Here is a 23,516-nt window from a genome sequence, read left to right on the forward strand (position 1 = left end):
CCCGCCCCCTGCTGGTGTGGTTTCTGGCCATGCATCACATTTTTGCAGATGGGGCTGGGATCGCCGACTCAGGTTAGTCATCCCTGTCTGTGACGCCTTTTTGGTCTTGGTGGGTAATGGGTTTAGATCTTAGATTTATAGAGGCGTACCAGTGACCTTGTGCCATGCTCTCACCCCCCTGTTACTGCTCAGCCTTTCAGCTTTTTCTTTTTTGTTTGGGCCGGGGGCAGAGAGAAGAGAGGGGTTTTGTGAACAGCCTCTCTCAGTCTCATCAGCATTGACCTGATTGGACCCCTTCTCCTCGCGGTACTCGCCCTGGCTTCCATTAGCGGCCATCGGGTGCCCCTTGACCTGTGTGAGAGTAAGGCTCAGGATCACAGTGTCCATTGATGGCTCAGCTCTCAGAACAGTGCACTCAGTCCCAGCCCGCTCTGTGTCTGGGTGGCTGGGGGTGGCATGCGGTCCTTGATATTTAAGATTTATCCACGGGAGGCTGGAGTGTGATTCCACATGTTCCAGAACAGGATCTCTGGCACCTTCCTCTGGAAATGCGTTGTTGGCGTTGGGCACCGCCGAACCCCTGTGTGCCTGGATCTGTTATGGTGACGGGGTGTCAGTCCTGCTCCCTCTCGCTGGGGGTGTCCACTCTGGGTAATTGCAGTCCTCCTGCCAGCACGCCCTATCTGGTGATGCCTCCATTTTCCTCTCCCTCTGTTTAGGACAATTTACATCTACCTTCGGGACCTTCATCTTCCTGATTTCCCCCTTCCACCCTGTTTTACCCTCCATGGAAAGTGACCTGGGGAGCAGCTGACATACCCCATGCTGTAAAGTCAGAGAGTGAGGGTCAGTACCCCCCACCCCCCCCCACCCCTTGTTGTTCATATGCCTCGAGTTGTGACATGGTGTGAGTCGCATCCCTGTCAGGAAAGGGCTGGGCGTGCTCTTCCACAGTTAACATGTGCGGTTAAAGTGCATTTATTAACCCGCTGATTATTTTATATTTCAGGCAGCATGTGTTGTTCCTGGTGGGGCTGCAGGTGCACAGACCTTTAAGCACAAATCTGTCCTCCGTGCGCTCATAACCACAGTGCCAGAAGACACCCTGGGTCTTTTTTTTTTCTATCTTTATGTCAGCTGACAGTTTGGCCCCTCCAGAAGACATGGGGTAGTAAATTCTCGTTTTACAGAGGAGGCGGTGGGATTTCATTACCGCTTCTATGCTAGGTGCCAGGAGAGTGGCGAGATGCCTCCGTCTGGTGAGACTGCAGAGAGGACGTGCCCGCCCTCCCCCAACCCGCCGCACTGCTGTGTCTCTATCCCACAATGCACCTCTCTGGCATTATTTTTTGGTTCGGTTTCTTTTGAATGGCTTGAAGGCATCGTACCCACTTTCGAGCTGTGAATGATCAAATGTGTACAGACATCTCTGTGCTTCGTTAAGTGTTTCAGTCGAAATTACGCATATGGAGCCTTGGAAACTAAAGCATCTGTGGGGGAGGGGGGACCTGCCCCCCTCCGCCCACCTTCTGTCATGCGTGCTGGAATCGTTGCAGCATTGGTGAACAAAGTGGCAGGGAGCAGACATGACTACGAGCCCTTTCGCCACGCATTAAGGAGAGATGTGTCGCTGGGAACTCATGGCGATTCTATCCGTGCTTGCAGGAAAGCTCTCTTTAGCGGGCATGATGTTGTCACATGACAGGTTCATGAATTAACAGAGCAGTGTGTCTGTTTTTGAGATGGGGTGGCAGAGGCTGGCTTCTCCTTCATGGTCACGTGCCCTGATGAATACCACAAGAAGAAGATTGGGGGTGCTGTGGGAAGCTTTCCGGGACTCTGCTGCCTGTGGTGTGTTATGTCCCAGATTATGCGGATTTTGTTGAAATAAATAAAAATTGTCACTGTGAATTGGGATCACCAAATGCCATATTTAACATTGTGTGCATTGTCCCCCCGTCCCTAAATGGCCCCGGAATGTTTCCGGGCAATGATAAAGACCCCAGAGTGTCCTTCAGCAGCGTGAATGTGGGGGACATGGAACAAGCCTATCCAAGGTCACACTCAAGTGCAGGGGTGACCTCTCTGCTCGTTTTGGTTTTGAAAGCGGGACTCTGTTCTTTTTCCCAGAATTCCTTCATCTGGAATTCTCTCCCATCCCTGCCGGGTTTGTATCTTTCACCCTTTCGGGCCCGGCCCAGTTTGAACCCCAGGCCCTCATGGGAAGTCCAGGTCACACGCTACAGTCTCTCGCCTCAAGCACAGGACTGTTATCACCCAGCTTAATGGCGGTGCCTTGACCATGTTCCGGAAATGAGAGTGACAGTCCGTCCCCGTCAGATTACATGTTGGAGGTGCTGTAATTATACCCTCGGCTGATTAATTTAGGAGATGTAATTAGCGCCGAGGACGTCGAGGGATGGTGGTTAAACTCTCCTGTCTGCGGGGGATGTATCAGGCCGCCCAGGGGCCTGTCCCTAGCTTCACCTCGTCATTCGGCGCAGGTCCATTTCAGGCAGCTGATGGGTCCTCAGCTTGTGATTACTGCATGTGACGGTGGGTGTAACAACAGTGACAGTAGCTGACATTGCTTCTCCATCCTCATTTCAGCACTTGGAGCTTGGAATTCCGGGCTGAGCGGGAGATACGGGCCCACGGGACAGATACACACCCCCCTACAGCAGCCCGGGTAACAGGTACGACACCAGCGGGTTCAACAGGCGACAGGCCAGGCATCCTCTAAGCTGGGACGCTGGGTGCAGTGCTTTAGCTGCTCCGAGGGGGGGAGGGGACACTTTTTAAGCAGGCATTTCCCTCCATCAAGGCTAGAGGTGCCACAGAGAAACTGGGGGGGGGGGGCAAATGCCCCTCAGATGTCTCTGCATCATGGATTAATGCCCCAACCCCAATGCTGAAGTTTCAGGATTTAGGTGGGGGGTGAAAAATAAGGTATGGTGTCACAATAGACCTCTTTCTGTTGGGGGGTGGGTTATGTGAGTATGGGATCTGGATTTGCTGTTGGGGGGAGTGGGGGGTACACGCCCATACTGACATCAGCAAGTGGACTGTACCCTCCCCCACGGAAGCATGCAGGATCTTCTCTGCACTTGAGGAATTCCTAATCGGCACATCGGATTAACCCGGTGCTGAGGCACTGGCGGTAATGATCGGAGAGGTCCTGAGGCACTGGCGGTAATGATCGGAGAGGTCCTGAGGCACTGGCGGTAATGATCGGAGAGGTCCTGAGGCACTGGCGGTAATGATCGGAGAGGTGCTGAGGCTCTGGCAGTAATTATCCGACAGGTGCTGAGGCTCTGGCGGAAATGGTTGGAAAGGTGCTGAGGCACTGGCGGTAATAGTCGGAGAGGTCCTGAGGCACTGGCGGTAATGATCGGAGAGGTCCTGAGGCTCTGACGGTAATGATCGGAGAGGTCCTGAGGCTCTGGCGGTAATGATCGGAGAGGTTCTGAGGCACTGGCGGTAATGGTCGGTGAGGTGCTGAGGCCCTGGCAGTAATTATCCGACAGGTGCTGAGGCTCTGGCGGAAATGGTTGGAAAGGTGCTGAGGCTCTGGCGGTAATAGTCGGAGAGGTCCTGAGGCACTGGCGGTAATGATCGGAGAGGTCCTGAGGCTCTGACGGTAATGATCGGAGAGGTCCTGAGGCTCTGACGGTAATGATCGGAGAGGTCCTGAGGCTCTGACGGTAATGATCGGAGAGGTCCTGAGGCTCTGACGGTAATGATCGGAGAGGTCCTGAGGCTCTGACGGTAATGATCGGAGAGGTCCTGAGGCTCTGACGGTAATGATCGGAGAGGTCCTGAGGCTCTGACGGTAATGATCGGAGAGGTCCTGAGGCTCTGACGGTAATGATCGGAGAGGTCCTGAGGCTCTGACGGTAATGATCGGAGAGGTCCTGAGGCTCTGACGGTAATGATCGGAGAGGTCCTGAGGCTCTGACGGTAATGATCGGAGAGGTCCTGAGGCTCTGGCGGTAATGATCGGAGAGGTCCTGAGGCTCTGGCGGTAATGATCGGAGAGGTCCTGAGGCTCTGGCGGTAATGATCGGAGAGGTCCTGAGGCTCTGGCGGTAATGATCGGACAGGTGCTGAGGCTCTGGCGGAAATGGTTGGAAAGGTGCTGAGGCACTGGCGGTAATGATCCGAGAGGCGGTAATGGTCCGAGAGGTGCTGAGGCACTGGCGGTAATGGTCCGAGAGGTGCTGAGGCACTGGCGGTAATGGTCCGAGAGGTGCTGAGGCACTGGCGGTAATGGTCCGAGAGGTGCTGAGGCACTGGCGGTAATGGTCCGAGAGGTGCTGAGGCACTGGCGGTAATGGTCCGAGAGGTGCTGAGGCACTGGCGGTAATGGTCCGAGAGGTGCTGAGGCACTGGCGGTAATGGTCCGAGAGGTGCTGAGGCACTGGCGGTAATGGTCAGAGAGGTGCTGAGGCACTGGCGGTAATGGTCCGAGAGGTGCTGAGGCACTGGCGGTAATGGTCCGAGAGGTGCTGAGGCACTGGCGGTAATGATCGGAGAGGTGCTGAGGCTCTGGCGGTAATGGTCCGAGAGGTGCTGAGGCTCTGGCGGTAATGGCCCGAGAGGTGCTCAGGGACTGGAGGTAATGATCCAAGAAGTGCTCAGGGACTGGAGGTAATGATCCAAGAAGTGCTCAGGGATTGGCGGTAATGATCTGAGAGGTGCTGAGGCTCTGGCGGTAATGATCTGAGAGGTGCTGAGGCACTAGCGGTAATGGTCAGAGAGGTGTTCAGGGACTGGTGGTAATGACAGGACTGTTTCTGTCGCACTGCATTTAGGCCTTAATTTTGTCACAGTGAAATCTTCATGTTCGGGCTTCCTGGGTTTCATTTAGCAAAGTGTGCGTTGAATTCCTAAACATGTGATGAATCTCCAGGCCCAGGCAAATTGGTATTTCTCACTTGTGAGTACAAACATCCGTATGCTGATAGTCATGTGAAAAAAAAGTTTTTTAATAAGAAATATCAAAATATGATTTTTTTTCAACTTTCAAATTATATCTGTAGGTGAAGGTGGTGCAATTGCATCACCTATGCAAAAACAAGAAAGAAATGCACTTAAAAAAGGAAATTAACCAAGATGCCAGTTCCTACTGAGGAAAAAGTTAGGACACCTTATGCCCTAATAGATATTATTTCTCCCTTTGGCTGAATAACCCGAGACATTTCCTATAACCATCTATCTATTTCTGACACAGTGTGGCAGATAGTTTTCCCCACTCTCCAATGCAGAATTCCTTAAGCTGTGTGATGTTTGAAGGGTGTCTTTTATGCACTTCCACTTCAAATCAACCCACAGCATCTCACAAGGATTCAGATCTGGGCTTTGACTTGGCCATTCCAGAACGTTTCATTTCTTTCTTGTAAACCATTCCTTCGAAGATTTACTGGAATGTTTTGGGTCATTGTCATTTGCATGGTCCACCCCCACTTCAGCTTCAACTTCTGGACAGATGTTCTCACATTGTCCTGAAAGATCCTCTGATATGATGAAGAATTCATAGTGGATTTTATGATTTCAAGCTGGCCAATTTCTGCTGCAGCAAAGCAGCCCCAAACCATGACATTTCCACCCTCATGCTTCACAGTTGGAACGAGGTTATTTTGCTCAAAAGCTGTCTTTGGTTAAGCCAAACATGTCCTATGTTACTGTGCCCAAATAATTCAATTTTAGATTCATCTGTCCAAAGCACGTTGTTCCAAATGTCCCAGTCTTTGTCTAGGTCGTCTCTGGAAAACATCGGTCTTGCCCTGATTTTTTTGACAGCAAGGCTTTCCTCCTTGCACAGCTTCCATGTAAATCAAATTTGTCTCTTTCTGATGGTAGATGCATGTACCTTGACATGAACTCTCAGCGCTGCCTTTGACCCCCACCCCTGGAAACCATCTTGTGGTCTGCTTTTGGACACCCTGACCAGGCCGTGCTGGCAGTTGTTTTAAATGTTCTCCACTTGTAAATTATTTTCCGGACAGTGGAATGGCCGATTCCAAACAATCTCGATCTTTTTATATCCATTCTCAGACTCATGCATCTACAATCTTCTTGCTGAAGGCCCCAGGGAGCTCTTTAGATCCCACCATGAATCTCGCCATTTCAACAATCAAAAGCAAACCAAGCTAAATGTCTGGTTTAAATATTAAATATTAAATATTAAATAAGACTCTGTAATGTAAAAAAGCTCTGTAATGTTGTTATTTTCATTTTCACCTGATATGGTGCACCTGAGTCTAATTCTGAGCATTTTAAATAGTGATGAATGTGAGGGCGTCCTCACACGTGCGGCAAGTAGGGTGACCACCTAATCTGTCAGGGGGGACAATATGAGCTACTTCAGGTTTCACAAACTACTTTACAACTGAAAGTTTCCTGTTTTCCTTGACTAATTAGTTCAATTCTTCTTGTGCTTTTATTGGTTTGTTTCCTTGATTAAAAGACTCATCCACCTGTGTCACATTAACATTAGTGACACATGCATGATTATAGGAGACTGACCAATCAACAAATAGGCTGCAGCGAGATCTTGATTTAATTAGTGACTGGGCTAATACCTAGCAGGTGAAATTTAATGTAGACAAATGTAAGGTAATCCATGCAGGGAGCAGAAATATAAAGTACAGATATTTTATGGGCTCCACTGAAATAAAGGTAGCTGATTATGAGAAAGACCTTGGTGTGTATATTGATGCTTCCATGTCCCACTCTTGCCAGTGTGGGGAAGCAATTAAAAAGGCCAATAGAATGTTGGGTTACATCTCTAGGTGTGTGGAGTTTAAGTAAAGAGAGATGATGCTAAGATTATACAATCCCTTACTAATACCCCATCTAGAATATTGTTTGCAGGTTTGATCACCTTAAAAGTGACATTGCTGCCTTATAAATGGTTCAGTATAAGGCTATAAGGTTGATTCCTGATCTTAGAGGAATGTCTTATAAGGAGAGGTTAGCTGAGCTGAATCTGTTCAGCCTCAAGCAAAGGAGACTAAGGGGGGACATGATCCAGGTATATAGGATTCTAACAGGCCATAGGTGGAGAAAGCACTTCTTTATACAACGTGTAGTTAGAGTACGGAATAGTCTTCCAGTTAGCGTAGCGCAAGCTAAGACCTTGGGTTCCTTTAAATCAGAGCTATTAGTTGATTTCTCTCCAAACAAGCTTGATGAGCCGAATGGCCTCCTCTTATGTTCACAGCAAGAACTCAGTGCGCAGAGCATTCACAGTGAAATTCAGGTTGTTTTAATTGAAATGGTAGTTTACAAACCCTGTCCTAGCTCATTGTGTCCCCCCTGACATGGATTAGGTGGTCACCCTAGCGGCAAGACTAATTTAAATAAAGAAACGTCATAAGTGAACCATGTATGGGCATATAAGTTCTGCATAACACACATCGAACCGCACAATAGGAGAATATGTTGCAAAAATAGAAACCATAAAGAGACTTACACCCTATATCCAAATTTCTGTTTGCATTATATTCTTCTATTATCTTTTATCTTTATGCATTTATTGTGAAATAAAGTAAAAAAAAAAATCTGTGAAAGGGGAAAAATGTTCTGCTGTATGAATATAAAAAAATTGGATTTTGTTTAGCAACTTTACCAGTGATCCGTCAAAGAAAAGAACCTAGCTTGGGGACAGGGGACACATGAAGTTAATGCTGTGTCACCTGTAATAATGATGGTGGCAGAGGTGAGGAAGAAGTGCTTTGGTCTGAAAATGACCACCAAAAAGAGGATCACAGCCCACAGACCCCACATGTTTGCCACAGGGGGTGCCCCAAGCACCACGTCAGTGTCACCTCTGGATGGTAACATAGAGCTGCACTCCTATGATGGCAGCTATCAGCCATGGATGAAGCCAGGCTGTCAGAAATAGGTGACTTGTGGCTTTAGTTTAACTGGCTCCGGCAAGTAACGTGTTGTAGGCGATCAAGTGAATTGTGTCAGACACACAAGTCTTGTAAAGAATATATTTAGTGACAGTGATATTTTATTTTTTGGGCAAGAACCTTATATGACTTGAACGATTCCTTGTCATTAGAGTGACCTGCCTGCACATAATTTGGGTGAACATTATATCACTGTGTTTGTCTGTTTATGGTTGATAATTAAATAGGAGTCTTTGTGTAGCCTATGTGCCTATCGGTTTGCCTCAGTTACCCTTCTTTACCACTAGGGGTTTGTGCCTACGCATTCATACCCATTCATAAATATACATGCATTTCTACACACAGGAAGAAACTGATAAATAGCATTCTATGAGTAATAATGTGCAAACACACAGACCTGTTTGTACGCACGGTTGATAAATGAGACCCCTAGTCTGACATCTGCAACTTGCCAGTTGGTTGAGCAGAGATGAGGGATTTGGAGTCCAGAAAACCCCACCCCTCCAAAAATGTTATCCCAAATGGAAGACAATCCTTAGGACAGGTGTTGTGGTACTGGGGGCAGGGGTCATGGAAAAAGTGAGACGTGATTATGTTGCTGGATGGAGGTGCAGGTGAAGAGGTTCTCATTTATTTTTATTACTGCAATGTATTTTTTCACGCCCCAGCTTGTCAACTAGAAATTATGTTTATGTTCTGGTTTAGGAACCTATTCATCATGCTGAATGTTGAGCACAAACTCCGCATGACCCACGTGGTGCGGCCTGTTTGTGCTGTGACAGCTACCCACTCACTATCATGCTGCCGACTGAGACCGCCTCTGATGTGGGAGTCAGCGTCACCTCCTGGGCGGCAGCAGTAGCAGGTCTCCGTCGGGTTCTCCCCCCATGGTCCCTGCTGCTCTGCCGCATTTGTCCTTATAAGGAGTCTCCCAGCGAAGATGCCGCTGAGGAGCCTGGAGAGTGATGGGTCCTCGTCTCTGGGCCTTGTTCGTCTCGGGCCGCCTCTCTAATGGGCCCTAATTGGCTCCTCCTGCGTTTCGAAGGTCCATTAGTCAGATCTCAGGATGGCTGGCACAGTTAGCGGGGTCGTGATCCCAACTACATCATCACACACGCAGACACACACACACACACACACAGGCCCTACTGCACTCTAACGAGGTGCAGGAGTCCGCAGTGCCTCTCCAACTCGCATAACTCCTCTTTGTCTTCTCCCTCTGGCTCCCAATCTGTCTTTCGCTCTCTCCTTGTTTTTCTGTCTCTATCTGTCTATATCTTCCTCTCTTTCTGTCTCCCTTCCTGTCTGTCTGTCTGTCTGTCTTTTTTGGATAATTTGGGCTTCCGACCCCCACCTTCTTCAGCTCACCATCCCTTGGTCGTGCGCTCCAACAGGGAAGTGAGGTGATCTCCAGAAACGACCTGGTTTCCTGGGGTGGGGGCCGAAGGCGCTGCTGACTAATGACCAGGGCGAGGATGACCTCACTGTCTGTTTATGTTGCAGCCCATGCCCGTTAACACGCGCTTGTTGGCCATTCTTCATTAGCATTTCCTTGTTAGTGTGCGTTGTTTTCCCAGTTTCCTGAAAATTCATGCTAATGGATGCCCAGTGTATATCATCACAGCGAGCACGGGAGGCACGGAAGGATGGCGGGATGTAGGGTGGGCACTGCGACCCACCCAGCTCATGTTCAGTCACAGGGTTCATTATACTGCAAGCATCATCATTAATGCAGGAACACTGACGATGACAAGCTACCATATGAAAAGTAGGGCTTCATTGTCACCAATTTACCGAATACTGACTTATTAAATTTCTGTTTAGTAGTTATAGTCAGTGGTCAGATTATTAGGTTCACCTGCTCATTAACACAAGCAGCTGTAACTAAATACAAAGAGCACACAGACAGTGTCAAGAGTGATAATGTTAATGTGTGTGAACTTTAGAATAAGCATTAGAATGTTAAACTTTAAATTTAAAAATGCAAACAAATTGAGACCGCCTACCACGGAAGCTGTTCTGAGTCCTACCTGGTACTACATAAGGGTACCTAATAAAGAGGCCATTGAGTGAGTCATGCATAAATTATACGTAACGTATAAACGTGTGAAATACATTAGACGACTTTAAGATGTGTGTCCAAAAAATATCCTGCAGGTGCATATTTCATAATTGGCCAGCTTGGGCAGATGCTATTGGCCGGGCTGGTCCTGCCGATGTGATTGGCTGGGGACTGCGTATCGCCCTGCCTGGATTGAGGATGTTCACAGAAGGAATCCTAAACATCCACTCCCCTGTGTGTCATCTCATTTTTCCGTGCTGGCTCTCGCCTGTGTTTTGATTAGCTTTCCTTCCCTGAGTGACGCCATGACGGTCGCCCTTCTATATAAAAAGCTGTAAAAGAAAAATTGTTTTCCCAGCATATGCAAGATTGGCGCTGCAGGTATATTTGGGAAAGTTTTCCCCTCAATTTTTCCTCTTTGATTTCCAGAGCTCAGTGTTCGTGACAAGAAGCTGGACGTAGCGGCCTTAAGTGGGTAATTAAATATTTATTGGGTTACCAGCTGCTTTCATGCAGCTTACATCATAACTGACTTCTCCAGCTCTTAATTTCACACTTACTCCTCCTTCGTACCCTTTGAGAGTCTCCTGACACTGCAGGATGAGCTCCATCGCTTCCATCAAAGTACCCAAACCCACTTCAGCTGTTCATCTGTTCAAGAACCATCTGGCATTCTCATTGGTCTGCCTGGCATCTCTTTGGGCATGACACATACCTGTCCTGTGCATACCTGGTGTGCTGGGGGCACTGGCGCCTCGCGTCCTGATGTTTCATACGCAGTGCCCAGGAGGGTGTCAGACTCTGTTATGTTTGTTGGGTTTTTCTGAAGCGTTCAGGTGGAATTCAGGCTAAGTTAGTTAGAGCATCACTTTGAGATTCCTGCCAGTGTAATATGAAGGAAAAATTGTGTAACTGGCAGTGGGTTTTTCCGAACGCTCTATGACCTGGTCTCCAGGTGGTCACTGGTTTCTTGCTCACTGTTTACACACCAATGACACTCCTCCTGAAGTTCCATCTTTCCCCCGCAAGACAGTGACGGCATAGGCTCCCAAAGACCATTCGGAGCTCACAGCAACAGGGGCGGTGCGGTACACACGACTCCCAGTATGTGTGTGTGAGTGAGTGTCGGAGGGTGGGCGATAGGCGGATTGTGCTTGGCTTAGCTAAATCTGCTTAGGTTTAGAGACGGCTGAAGTGGACTTCTCAGCCCAGCTGTGGGGGGAAGTGCAGCGAGTCGGACTTTTCCCCAGATTCTGATTTTGTAGACTTCATGACCGCTGTAGGACTCAGGAGCTGCTGTAGTGACAGTACCCACAATGCTTTGGACCACAGGGTTTCTGCTATCTTTCCGAAGTGCTCGGTACCCCTGAGCCTTTTGGGGGGGGGGGGGGGGGGGGGGGGGTGAAGTGACCGTTTACAGAATGGTCATGTGGGATGGTAAAGTGATTCGTCGGTAGCTCCTCATAGCGGCAATGAAAGCTCACTGCGAGAAACCATTCCTTCCCTATGATGTGTTTTTGGGGGAAATAGTATTTCTGATGGGAAGTTTTACCTGGATTTCAGATACCAGGGACTCCATGGCACTGCGGGTAGCAAGATGGGAGCGATGATTGTTTTTCTACTTGAGGTGTTAGATATTCCAGAGTGCCTCTCTCGTTGTTGTTATATTATCCCGGTGGCACTGCGGATTTGAACAAATGGAGATGGGATGAGGGCCAGCAACTGCTCTGCAGGCAGACTCAGCTGGCTGCAGGAGAATAGGAGTGGGGTTGGGAACCGAAAGTAGGTTCCAAATTAGAACTGATAAGAAAATGCCTGGTACCCCGGGTACCCAATATTTTTTTTGGAATTGGAATAGTGAATGGTCAGAAGTGTAGTTTTTCTTTATTAAAGAAAACGACAACAATTGATACACATCAAATCTATTCTGAAAATACAGGACTGCTGACATTACTTATCCTAAATCAATGCTGATTTGGCCAAAGCCCAGTTCACCCTCCCAGAATAGGATAAGGCATCAACGCCTTAACTTACAAAATGTTCTTAAATACGTGAAACTAATGTCGTTATCGCCATCAGTACTTGTTGCATATGCTCAAAAAAAATAGTACATAATCAGAAACCTTAATGTTTTCTTTAAAATCTCCAACATAATTCAATAAATCAGCTTTTTCACAAAATAAATACAAATCACAACATGCTCCTTTATTTTTTCTCTCAAGGCGGATTTTCTGAAGTGCGTGACGACTACCTCAATACCTTCACTTGTTTATGTCAGACTTAATAAAAATATTACAACCCTTAATTTTCTTCCAAATACACCTGCTCTCACCAAATACAAACATGTACTTTTTATATGAAATTATTATTTTATTTTATATGAAAATAATCAGCTTACTCATTTCTTCATCACCCGTGGACACGCCCCTATGCGCTAGCAGCTGTTGATATGCCAGTGACTTCATTTGATGCGGAGATAAGTCGCGTGTAGAAACGCATGAAACGAGGCAGGTCGTATTTATAATTTTTACAATGGCACGCTCTCATTTTCCCGCCGAAGAAATTCTGCAACAAGTTCAATCATTTTTCGACAGCGGTGATGAAATTAATTCATCCTCCAGTGAAGATTATGACAGCGATGAGGATTGTTTTAAGAAGAAATTGTTTTAATGACTGGCACAAAATAAGTTCTGTTCTTAATCATGCTGAAATAGTTTGTGATTTCTCCATTTTGTGATATTTATCATTCCTGCTGCTTTCAGGAAACTGATAAATTACAAATTGTATATGTTTTTGTAGGCTTGGTGGTGCAGTGGTTAGTACTGTTGCCCCTGTGACCCGGGTTCGAGTCTCCGCCTGGGTCACATGTGTGTGGAGTTTGCATGTTCTCCCCATGACATTGTGAGGTTTCCACCGGGTACTCCGGTTTCCCCCCACAGTCCAAAAACATGCTGAGTCTAATTGGAGTTGCTAAAATTGCCCGTAAGTGTGCATGTGTGAGTGAATGGTGCGTGAGTGTGCCCTGTGATGGGCTGGCCCCCCATCCTGTGTTGTTCCCTGCCTCGTGCCCATTGCTTCCGGGATAGGGTCTGAACCCCCCGCAACCCAGTAGGATAAGCGGTTTGGAAAATGGATGGATGGATATATTTTTGTCTCTCTTCATGCTGACATTCAGCACTAGGCAGGCCCACTGACAGGCTGATTTTCAGTATGGGGAGTTCCCCAAGTGAATATTATTCATATTCATGACTACAGCTGTTTGTCCAGGCAGAGACAGTTAAACAGAACCAGTGACATACTTAAGTTATGGCTCTCTATTTATTAAACAGAAAGGGATTTGTGAATGACTTGCAAGCTGGTGTTATGCACTGCACTTTATGCACTTTAGTTAGCAGAATCGATAAGCAGAACCGGAGTCAGAATCAGTAAAATTGAAACGATACCCAACTCTAGTTAGGAGTAGACCTTGATGTGGACCTTGAGAGGGCATAAGGAAAGGCGTGAGGCGTCATGGGAGGCTGGCCCAGTCTAGATGGGCAGAGTGCCGCCGCCAGATTCGGGTTTGTGTGGTCAAGCAGAGTTTATGTGGAATCTCCAGCTCTCCCCAGTCATGTAGGGGTCTCTGGCAGCTTTGGCAAGGCTTGACAGATTGCAGACAAAGCGGGTCGGATAACAGCTTGTCGGTGTGTTGACGTTGGCGTAGATCGAGGGCTCGGTCAAACCCGCATCCCCTCACCCGGCGCCATTTACCATTAGGGCCGTCATTCCTCTGCTCCCTTTGCCTCTCGTTGTTGTTTTATGGCTTTATTCAGGAAGTAAGAACCATTCTGTTTTTCATTTGGCCCGGAAATGGCTGGCTGTTTGGGTTGGACTGTGCCTGGCGTCGGAAAAGTCCGGCACATGGCAATGACTGACCGGCTTTGCCTAGAGAGCCGTGTCTCAGCATCCGATTAGAATTTATTTATTTTATTTTTTGAAGTATGGTGTGCCGGTTGTATGGCAGCTGTGCAGCATCGGCCTGAATGAGATCCCATGCTTCTCTGTTTTGGCTGGAGAGCTTACCGAGTGTTGCTCTGGAAGGATTAGTCTTTGGGGGCACCCTGGGAAACGGTGCTCTGGGGTTCAGGTTGTAGTCATTTGTTTTGTAGTCATTTTTGTTGGCATTGTTTTGTAGTTTTGTTGTCATTGTTTTGTAGTCATTTTTGCCAGTTCTGTTCTTTGTTTGGTAGTTGCTTCTTTTATTTGGTCATCATTGTTTTTTTTTGGTCGTGGCTGTTTTTTTAGTATTTTTTAGTTTGTGTTGTAGATGTTTGTTTTTTGGTTTGTTTTGTTGCACTGGCCTTGATGTTTGTGACTTTTCAGGACAGAACCACTTAAAAAACAGTGTTCCCGTGCTGGGGCCTGTGGAGAATGCCTCGCTGTTTTCTTGCCGGTTCCCGTGTCCTACTTTACGAGGACCGAAACCAAATCCATGGCTGTTGAATGCCGACCTTTGGGAGAGAACATCAGGGTATTGTTTAGGGCCTTCCTGGGAGGGGGAGGGTTTGCGATCTTGGAGCCTTTCTTTCCCAAGCCAGACAAGAGCTGGCAGGGTGGAGCGTCAGCCAGCTGACTGCAGAATCCCACCCCCCACCCCGGATCCGCTGTGCTCTCTGTTCCTGTCTCTGAGGCAGGTGTTCTCTCACTGAACACGGGGGCCATTGACAGGCTGTAAGAGTTGCTGTTCCTGGGCCGGTCACACACACACGCACACACACCCTTTCTTACTGACTTTCATTTTGATGCCTTTAATGATGCCTTTAACTACATTCCTTTCAAAAACATGTACAGTTGGTTTAAAGTCCAATTTGTTTTCTTTGAGAAAAGCTGATTATTTTGGGGTGATACCCCCCACACGTGCACTTGCACACTCACACACTTTCTGCAGTTCTACCATGTGGCCGATGCCCGCTTGGTGCCACATGGATGAACAGCGGCCTGCCAGGCTTTGCCACTCCAATATGAGTGATGGCTGTCAGTCCTGTGGTACCCTGTTACCATGCCCTCTGAACTGAGACTGGACGGCTGCAGGCTCCGCGGTGAGCTGCGATGCTCCTGTGTGTCAGTGAAAATGAATGTTAGCTGGAAACATTTACCTGTTTATTCTTCCTTTAACCTTCACGTCAGAGGCTGACCCCCCGATTACGGTAGCTGCCGTGTCATCTCCCACAATGCTGCTCACCTGAGAGTGCCTGTGGGAGCTGTTAACCCGTTAGTTGGGTGGGTGTTCCTGTGTGAAGTGCCTCCCCAGTGCCTGGTCGTCTGTCCATGAGGGTTTGTCTCCTGGGATCCTGTTCTATCTCTCTGGATTAGCCAAAATCCCACCTGTGTCCTTCGCCACTCCCACCCCAGACAGCATCCCCGGGCCAATCTGGCCCAGGTCCAGCTGCCTTTCCTCCAGATCCACTCCATTATTCATGGAGGTTTGACTCCTGTGTGTTTATTAAATATGTTTCAAGCAAGCACTTCTTTGGTATAATGATCCACTGGGCCAGTACCCAAGATGCACTCCGGGAAAGACCCAGCAAAAGTTTGCATTAGAGCGTGTGTCCTCACCGCTCACTCTTCCGGAATGTTCCGCAGAATGTGCAGACACGGAGCATCCACATCATGATGCAGCCTGGACCGTTGCCACCGTTGGTGGAACTCGTAACTCCGGATGTTTCCTCAGCTCCTCATTATTGCTGAGGAATATTCCAGAAAAATAAGTATTTTCACCGAAATGACAAGTGCAGCTTTTACCCCACCATATGCCTAAAATTAAATGCAGGCGGAGTAAGAAAAAAATGTAGCTATTGGATTTTTAGAAATGGGTTTCTTGAAATGTTTGCACAGCATATTCTTACCGAGGGCTGAGCATTAGATTCGGTGATCACATTAAACCTGAAAAGATAAAGCGGAAAAAGAGGGAAATGATGGATGAGCTGAACGACTCTTAGAAGGGCGAGGGCTCCTCCTACTGGGGGATTAGTCAAAGTACAGGAGGGGGTTTTGATTATTTTCATTCTGATCAGTAAGATGCACCATGTGACTTACACGTGCTTTAGGTCAGGTGAATTTCGCTTGTCGGTTGAGTAAATCAGCTGTTTAGCTAAGCTTATTCCCTGCACTCGAAGTTGGAATTCACGTCACCCTGATGAAACTGCCATGGATGCGAGCCACTGTCTGAATTTTTCATTTTATATGTGTGGGGGTTAATTTTTATGAATGGGGATTTTCAGAAGACTTTGCTTTGAAGAGAGAGACTCTTCTATAGGGTTTGGTTTGCATGCTTGTTGTGTGCAGCCTGGCCATCAGACCTAGCTGCCACTCGCGTCCCTCTGCGGGCCTCTGATTTTTATATGTCATTGTGCAAGTGGGCTGCCATCAGTAGCAGACAGACGTAGCGTCGGCAGGTGGAGTCCAGGGTACCAGCTTTTTAACCGAAAATAAGCACAAATTTGGGTCATCTCCTCTACCCAGCCAGATGAAGGTCTGCATGGCTGCGGGTTGCATGTGGGGGGGGGGGGGGTGTCATCCTGTGAAACATTTTTATTTCCATATGCAAATTCTAGAAGTCACCGGTTCCTCGATTTGACCGCCTATGTCTGTGTCCTCAGGACCAGCTGTGACTGGGGGATCAGTAGCTTCTAATGGGCTTCATCTTTGACTTTTTGCTTGCCCTTCCAGGTCAAGGGGTGCAGGAGCCGCTGTCTGGGAACCCGGGGGTGTGGCCCTGCCTCTCCTGCTGTTACGCTCAGGAAACCTGCTCGTGGTCCCGCCCACCTCCTGACCCATTTGCAACGAATCCTCGGGTCGGGACGGAGCAGAGCTCAGGTAGGCTGTGAGAGCATGACACCTGGTGGCACAACGGGCGTGTTCTTTCTGGATGGATAACAGTCTTTCCATGTGCTGGTAGCCAGAGCACTCTGCTCATAATACATCCCCATGGCACTATGTTGAAATTGTGAAAATGGACCAAGGTGATCATTTGCAACTCGGTGCCTTAAAAGGGGCATTATTGTTTGCTGTGTTCATCTGGGATGTTGTAAGGACAAAAATACCAAAACAATATTCAGACATACTTATTTTCTTATTCTTTTGTCCATCGTTTCACGCGCTTCATACGTCTCCTCGCAGAAAGCAGTTTGAAAAAACTGAGTGGCTGGAAGCAGAGGATGCCGCTCGCCACACAGGGTTGCTGCATTTATAAATGCTGAGGGTGGACAGAGAAAACTGACCTCCCTGTTTAAGTGACCCCACCTTGCTTTATCTGATGTTGCCTTCATGTTGAGGCCGGCTGATTCATGTAGAGGCCGGCTGATTCATGTAGAGGCCGGCTGATTCATGTTGAGGCCGGCTGATTCATGTAGAGGCCGGCTGATTCATGTTGAGGCCGGCTGATTCATGTTGAGGCCGGCTGATTCATGTTGAGGCCGGCTGTATCCTGTTCTTCATCCTTTGATCTTTTTATCTATTCCTTCTTGGTGAAAGTGTTTTGGTAGATAATTCTAAACTTCATCGCAAAGGGGTATATGTTCATTTGATGAAAGCTACTTATGTATAATCCACTGGGGGGCAGTGTGCGTCTTGCAAATTATGTGACATTTAAAGTGTTTGGAAATGTGTGTAGAAGCTCTTTATATTGCAGTAATATATATATTTTTTCTTTTTTCCAGTCAGCCTTTTTATTACGTTGTGAAACATTTATGTCTTTATGAATGTGTAACTCATTTTGATGGATGCAGTAACAGGCTTCGTCCACAAGGTGGCACCAGAGGCTCATTTTCAAATATATGTGGGCATTGCTACTGCATTCTGCTGAGTAGAATTTTTGCTTTAATTTGATTTAATTAACAGAACGTGTCAGAGTAATTGCGTAGGCTTCAATTAACATAATAACTAAGGTCGTTTTTTTAAAGTATTACATTTATAAAAACGAAAAGTACAACTCCAGCACTTGGCACGACAATTAAGATACCTGGTAATATCGTTGGCTGTCGTCTTTGGTGGGGATGGGAGCAAGGTGCTGATTGGATAGCCCTTAATTCTGATGTACTAACAAGTCAAAATAAGTCACGGGACTCACTGCGTTCTGCAGTCCTTGTTGATTTTATATGTTACAAAAAGAAGCTGCTTTCAGCTCCCAGAAGGGGCTGTACCTCTGAACCCATGAATGGGATACCTGACCCCAAATTGCGATAGTTAAAATCATTCATCCATTTAGAAATGGGAAGAAAACATGAAAGTCTTTGGGCAAACATGTTAGATTGGCTGTATTCTGTCGGCAGGGTCATACCTAGGAATTCTGCCCCCCCCCAGCAAAATTCGAGGTATTCAATGGCCATTGTGAGGTGCGTCTTTAGATGTTTTCCTACTAAAGACAGCCCACACATTCCTGATCTGAGACATCACTGTTGTTATTTGAGCGTAAAAGCTGATTTATGCTTCTTTGTTGAACCTATACAGACCTCATGCCATGGCTGATGCACGTGGCCTACACTGCTGCTAGCGTTTGTACTCGTGCGCTGGTGTGTCTGCAGTTACGCCGCCAAACTCTGTCACATGAAACAAAGCTTAGCAAGCTTTGTCATTTTAATGGTGCTGTCTTTTCAAGATTATCTGCTAAAATCAGTTTAGAGTTCTCCTCTGACGAGCTCTGCATGTGCTCATCAAGCCAGTCATAAAAAGATTCATCCTTGCTGTTTAAATTTAATGACAAACCTGTCCATGAGGGATTTATTTCTTTGTAACTCCTTTTTTGCTTTATAAATATAGTAATAGTTATAGTAGAATAAATCAATGTCTTTTTCTAATATTGTGTAGCTGTAGTGTGAACGGCTACAAGCGTGACAGAAACAGCCAGCTAGCAACAAGCTACACTCAACTTGTCCCACATTAAATCCCCCCAGCTGGGAACAACAAACAACAACAAAGCATTTGTGTAGAAGGAAGTGCGATGTTGCCAAGCGGACAAGTCACCGTTATTGCAGTCGCGGTCACCAAGACGTGTATTTAAACTTTTTGAGTAGGTGCGTATCAGGTACAGCGCAGATTCTACGCAGAAGTATACATCAACCTTTCAAGGTACTATGTGATAGCAGCAGCCCTCCGGGTGGGGGGGATGGGGGGGGGGGGGGGGGGCAGAGCGTGTCAGTCAGTCTGTGAGAGTGAAACAGGCTGCCAGACATAGCTCGTCATCCACTGCTTACACACTCATTTTCCGTAATTAGCCGGTCACCTGCGGCAGTGTGATGAGAGCCCCCCCCCCCCCCCCCACTTTAAATGAGCCGTTTTGGAGAGCTGACTGTGGACACATGGTCTGCTTTCCCTTAGAAAGGTGCGTTCAGGTTAAGCAGAGAGGTCCAGGTTAGAACTCCACCTGGTGCTGTTGAGGTTGGGAGAAGTCCGGAAGCAAGAGAATTTCCCCAGGGGGATTAATTTTTTGCTTACCCCATCCCCTCTCCATGAGACACACATACACACACAGGCAGGTGAGAGCAAGCTTGGGGGTCAGTGCCCTCTGGAGACATTGGGGCAAAAGCATAGGTTTGGTTTAAACTTTGGTAGGGACCAAATCAACCCCAAAAAAACCCACTGGGGTCTTTCTGCCGTGTCTTATACATAGATCCTGCTCCGCTGAACATGGGGGGGCTGTCTGTCATGTCCTGTACCCAGATCCTGCTCTGCCGTACATGGGGGGGCTGTCTGTCATGTCCTGTACCCAGATCCTGCTCCGCTGAACACGGGGGGGCTGTCTGTCATGTCCTGTACCCAGACCCTGCTCTGCCGTACATGGGGGGTGCTCTCTGTCATGTCCTGTAACCAGACTATGTTCCGATGTACCTGGGGGGCTCTTTGCCTTGCCATTTCCTGTACCTAGCCACCTGTCCCACGTCTCACTTGTACCTAATATTAATATTATGTCCCAGGACCATGTTGGGAGTGGGTTGCGGGGGGGGGTGTCAGCAGAATGACTCCTCAGGCTTCTTCAGACCAGCGCTGCTGACTCAGGGACAACATGCAACCTGTCTCCTGTCAGCCAGCTCTCAGGGACCATCACGGGACATTCGTCATTTTCTAACAGCATGAAGGACGTTCATGACCCTTGGGTGGCAGAAGAACAGGCGTGCATCAGCCTGTGTGTGTGTATCTGTGTGTGCCTGTGTGTATCTGTGTCTGTGCGTGTGTGTGCCTGTGTGTCTGTGTGTATTACATTGTGGAGACAAAAACCTGTTATTTTCATGTTGTTTTTTCGGGCCCTGCAAGGTGAAACACAATTTTATAAAAATGCCAAAAGACTGTATTTTGTTTGTTTACTTATGGTTAAGGTTAGGGCTGGTTGGGTTTTTTCCCCAAATGAATGGACGGTCCTCACAAAGATATGGATACAAAAGTATTTGTGTATGGGACAAGATGGAGGGTGGCTGAATTGGGGAGCGTGGGTGCGTGCGTACGCCCCATCTTCCCTTGTGGGAGCTCCTGTTTCTGTGGGCTGCCTCTTTTTCTCTCCCTCCCTTCTCACCTCCCTTCCCCCCTCCCCACCTCCGTTCAGGGGTGGTGGGGGGGGGGGGGTTTGTGGTGGGCGGGCTGTAGAGGGGTGGGTACAGAGCTGAGCGTGCGTCTGTGCACAGCTGAGCTGCGAGGGGGGAGAGCACACAGTGATGCGAGAGCGCTGCCACCTCGACACGGCTGCAGCCGGGCCCCCGGGCAACGGGGCGCCTCCGGCAGGGGACGCCCGGCAACCCATGGGGGGGGCCTACTTCTGCCTCATCCGGAGGCGTTTCAAGAGGAGGCGCAAGAAACGCTCCGAGCGCAAAGGTACCCCCGTCGCGGGCCACCAGCAGGGGGCGCCTGTCCTGTCGACCGCGGCGCTTAGCGCCGGTGAGTTTAGTTCGCGTCCGTTTCTGTGCCCGGCCGTATGAACCATGACGTGCGGCACCTGGTAAATAGTAGCACGTGGCAGTGACCCTGCATGGGGGCGTTTAGTTCGAAAGCGGTGGTAAAATGGTGAGAGGGTAAGATGGGCTGAGAGTGTTGGGCAGGCAGTGCTGGGGATGCCCCCCTTATACAGACACGCACCGGCTCCGTATGTATTGAGGGGCGTTAGCAAAAGACACTCACAAACTGTGAAACATCCTCAGAGAGGTCTTGAGTGGGAACAACACAGCTCTGTGTTTTACTAGTTTAATACATTTCAGGTGAATAACAGCAGTGCACAGTTCTGTGTATGAGTGATATAAAAGTGCCATGTTAACAAAAATAAAACAGGAGAGCTCTCGTTTATTAGCCTGTAAAGTGCTGGGTGGGCGTGCAGCTCCGTGCCCTCTGCGCTTATTGTGTTGCTGCTCCTTCACCAAACCCTATTGTCTGTCTGCGGCACCTTGTGGCCATCCTGGGTTTGACCATGTTTCCCCCGAAACTTTATTTGCTGCTTTTTCTCCTGGGATGGGCGACAGCTGAATCATTAACCTGGCTGTCAGAAAAGGTGAAGATCCGCATTTTTCCGCGCTAGGTTGTACTCCACGATGAGCAAACTCTGTCACTTTACATTATGAATCTGTCCTTTTACATCATCGGTCTATGTTTGCATCATCTCTATATTGTTTGTGCAAGTGGGTAGAATCCTTGGTGCTCCTGATCTTTCTCAGTGTACCTTAGTATCGTTGGAGGTGTCCTCCCCCACTGAGCAATCACTGGAGCTGGCGGTGCAATATATTCCCTGCAAGAATCCATGGTACTCTTCATTACTTAGGAGCTTTTATTTGGAGCTGAAAATCAGCGCTTCAGTACTTATTGCTGGATTAACCCAGCCCTGTTATCACAGCCCTCGCTGTCCCCAAGTCAGTAAATTTTACCCTGTCACTGCTGGTAGCATTACTCACTGGGAGGGGTGGGCAAAAAGATGTTCCTTTTTTATTGCTGGTTTAACATGCTCTCTGTTAGCACATTTCAGACGGACTTGTTGAAGGGCGTAACCTGTAGCACATAGAAGAGGAGCTGTCTTATCAGAGAGTGACACGGCGGGAGCGCAGAGGAGTCGATGTCTGTATATCACTCCTCTGCCTCAGTTCTCTATTTCTTAGCCACTATCACAGAGAGACAATTGAGAACTGCAGTTATTGCTCCAGCCCAGCAGGTGGCAGACTAGTTAAAGACACCCAGGGGGCGTCTGCCATGCTGTTTTGCTGTTGTCTTTCTAGACATAGTAAAAACACAACTATAGAAAAGGAAACATGTAAGCTGCTTTGGATATGAATGTCAAGTTAAAAAAAATAAATAAAATAAATTGTGAATGTAGCCCCTCTCCAACCTCCCCCCCCCCCCCCCCCCCACCTGTGCCAGTCTCTCTTTTTGCCGTAAGTAGCTATGCTGCGTCATCGGCATGGAAATGGATTAATCAGTTGCAATCAAGTGACACCCCTGGCGGTGAGGTTGCCGCGGGCGCCAGCTGTGGCGAAGGGCTCCTGTAATTGGCCCTTCAACCCCGGGACGAAGTGCATAGTTCTGCTATAATTCCAGTTTAAATGCAAAGGCGCCATCGAGCCCCCGGCTCATGAAAATGGGGCTTAACTCACCGCGACGGCTCATCATCTTAATATGGCGTCTACGCCGTGAGATCGGGGAGCTTGGGGGGGGCGGGGGGCAGATGCATTTAAGTAGAGTGTCGGTGAGGAGCAGGCGAGGGGCGACCTGCGGCGTGTAGCCACCCATCATGGTTATTTCTTCACCTTTTGCTGCTGATGTTTATTAACCTGCATTTAGTATCGTTACCAGCGTGAGGCACTGTTACTCCATTCAGGTTGGAAAAGCTCATCCCCAAGCCAACGAGGGCAATTAGCGCAGGTCATAGCATCATTATGGTCATCGGGGGTGCGGTGCAGGGTTTGCATTTCATTGTCACAGAGCATGTTTGTTTTTACAGGAAGTGCCTGTCGCTATGGTTACTCCATGATTGTTATAATGGCCAAAGGAAGACTTGAACTTCTTGAATTTCTGAGCATTTCTTTTGGAATCTGGAATCCAAGAGACACTGATATGATCAATCAATATTCCTGGCAGTTGCTTTTAGTGTCACTCATATAGTGGAAGCTTCTTTGGTGAAAGTGTAAACATTCTGAAAGTACATATGTATAAATTTTAGGGGGGTACCTGTTCGGTACGTACCTCGCTTTTAAAGCCATGGTTTACTATGTTTTCAGTACTGCGGGCTTAAAAGAAAAACACATATATTGCTTCTTTTCTTTATTAAACAGAGGTTTACAAAACAAGGTATGACTGTCTTAAATAAAAAGTCCCTGTCGATACTGCTGCAGCCAACTATCCATCCATCCATCCATCCATCCATTTTCCAAACCGCTTATCCTATTGGATCGCGGGGGGTCCGGAGCCTATCCTGGAAGCAATGGGCACGAGGCAGGGAACAACCCAAGATGGGGGGCCAGCCCATCGTAGTGTACACTCACACACCATTCACTCACACATGCACTCCTATGGGCAATTTAACAAGTCCA

General features: G+C 47.9%; 1 protein-coding gene across 2 annotated transcripts in view; it reads left to right on the forward strand.

Moving 5' to 3' along the window:
• The window catches only part of adarb1b (adenosine deaminase RNA specific B1b), a 77,709-nt gene that overhangs the window by 26,050 nt on the left and 28,143 nt on the right, over positions 1-23,516 (forward strand). The window contains exons 2-3 of one of the 2 annotated variants that reach the window (XM_048978260.1): positions 2,611-2,696; positions 16,693-16,839. The gene's annotated coding sequence lies outside the window, so the exon portion shown is untranslated. The remainder of the gene's footprint in view (positions 1-2,610; positions 2,697-16,692; positions 16,840-23,516) is intronic. The other variant, XM_048978261.1, reaches the window with a different exon arrangement.

The sequence above is a fragment of the Brienomyrus brachyistius genome, chromosome 16 (assembly GCF_023856365.1).
Source record: "Brienomyrus brachyistius isolate T26 chromosome 16, BBRACH_0.4, whole genome shotgun sequence".
Lineage (NCBI taxonomy): Eukaryota > Metazoa > Chordata > Actinopteri > Osteoglossiformes > Mormyridae > Brienomyrus > Brienomyrus brachyistius.